Source organism: Crocuta crocuta, unplaced genomic scaffold (assembly GCF_008692635.1).
Source record: "Crocuta crocuta isolate KB4526 unplaced genomic scaffold, BGI_CrCroc_1.0 scaffold217, whole genome shotgun sequence".
NCBI classification, from domain to species: Eukaryota; Metazoa; Chordata; class Mammalia; order Carnivora; family Hyaenidae; genus Crocuta; species Crocuta crocuta.
The window spans coordinates 6,692,846-6,694,911 of NW_027532208.1; positions in this window are offsets into that span (position 1 = coordinate 6,692,846).

Consider the following 2,066-nt stretch of genomic DNA (forward strand, 5'->3'; position numbering starts at 1 on the left):
AAGCAAGAGTTACTGTCAACATCCACTACACTGGGGGACTGAGATTGACATATGACAATGTCGGGGCACTTGGGTGGCTAGTTGGTGAAGCTTCCAACTCTTGATTTTGGCTCAGGTCAGGATCTCACAGTTTGTGGGTTCAAGCCCTGAGTCTGCTGTCAACGCAGAGCCTGCTTGGGATTCTCTCTCTCTCACTGCCTGTACCTTGCTCGTGCTTGCTTTCTCTCTGGAAATAAATAAAAGATTTTTAAAATGTAAAAAAGAGATATGGCAGTGTCACAGAGGATGAGAGAAGACAAGGGTGTCCTGCAGCCAGGTCCGTGGTCTTACATCCCAAAGGGGTATAATTCAAGACAGGGAAACTGTACACAAAAGCGACTGAGTGAAATGAGCAGGGCTAAGCTCCCGGGGCCCAGGGTTGCAGGAGGGCATTGCTAGTGGAAAAATCCAGCCATGGAGAACTGCTGTTGGAAATGCCCTGGGTGACGGTGTGCAAGGCTAGGGTGCCGAGACCCCCAACCTGCAGCCTGGGTGGGGGTGAGGATTGTTATATGTTGATTAGACTTCCATCTGCAAGCTCAGGAAGCTCACAGAATCAAGAGCTTCAACATTTAAGTAAAAATGCCAGGGACAGGCTTGCAGGTCCGGGGGCACTCCCAGGGTTCAAGCAGGCACCCAGGTGGTGCCAGGCTCTGTGCAGGAAGGCAGAGGGCAGGGGCCTGGTCCGGGCCTGGTGCGCAGGGTCTCACTCTGCTTTGCTGGGAGGAGCAGAGAGAGCCACATGTCACCTTTCTTTTTCTTTTTTCTTGTCTTCCCCTCCCTCCCTCCTTTCTTTCTTTTTCTCCCTCTCTCTTTCTATCTGTGAAATACACACTTTTTTTTATTCAGAGAGCGAGAGAGAGCGAGCGCACACCGGTGAGGAAGAGGGACAAAGGGAGAATTTTTTTTTTTTTTTACAAATAGTTTATTGTCAAGTTGGTTTCCTACAACACCCAGTGCTCATCCCCACAAGTGCCCTCCTCCGTGCCCACCCCCCTCCCCCCCACATCCATCAGTCCTCAGTTTTTGTCAGCATTCAAGAGTCTCTCATGGTTTGCCTCTCTCCCTTTCCCCCACCATTTCCCCCCTTCTTCTCCCCCTTGTTCCTCCGTCAAGTTCCTCCTAATCCTCCTATACGTGCAAACATATGATATTTGTCCTTCTCTGCCTGACTTATTTCGCTCAGCATAACACCCTCAAGGCCCATCCATGTTGCTACACATGGCCAGATTTCATTGTTTCTCATTGCCATGTAGTATTCCATGGTATAGATAAACCACATCTTCTTGATCCATTCGTCCGTTGATGGACACTTAGGCTCCTTCCATGTTTTAACTATTGTGGAGAGTGCTGCTGTGAACATCGGGGTACATGTGCTCCTATGCATCAGCATTTCTATAGCAGTGCTAGGAATTTACCCAAGGGAGAATTTTTTTTAAGTTTATTTGTTTATTTTGAGACAGAGAGAGCGTGAGCGAGAGCGGGGAAGGGAGCACGCAGAAGGCATAAAGAGAAGGAGAGAAAGAGAATCCCAAGCAGGCTCCGCAGTCAGCCAGTCAGCGCAGAACCCGATGCGGGCTCGAACTCACCCAACTGTGAGATCCTGGCCTGAGCACAAATCAAGAGTCCCATGTTCAACCCACTGCGCCACCCAGGTGTCCCACAAACGTCGCCTTTGTTTTGGCTACAGAATTGTTAGGGCAGTTCCCTGGTGTCACACCTGCCTTCCCCGCTGATCTCACTCTACCTGGAATTGTGATTATGTTTAAAAGGGGAAATGCTAAGTATTCTTTAATAGAAACAAAACCTTTCACAGCACAGGGTCGAAAGGGGCTGTGAAGACCAGCGGCAAGAGCGATGACAACAGCAGTACAACTCGGGGTGGAGGAGTGAAGACGCTGAGCTGGAGGCGGATCCCGCCCGCCCAGGCTCAGGGTTCGCCGTCTTCCCGCCCAGCAGGCGGTGGGCCCTGGAAAGTCCTGCGGACTGGCGGGCGGGGGGGGGGGGGGGGGGGGGGCGGGGGGCGA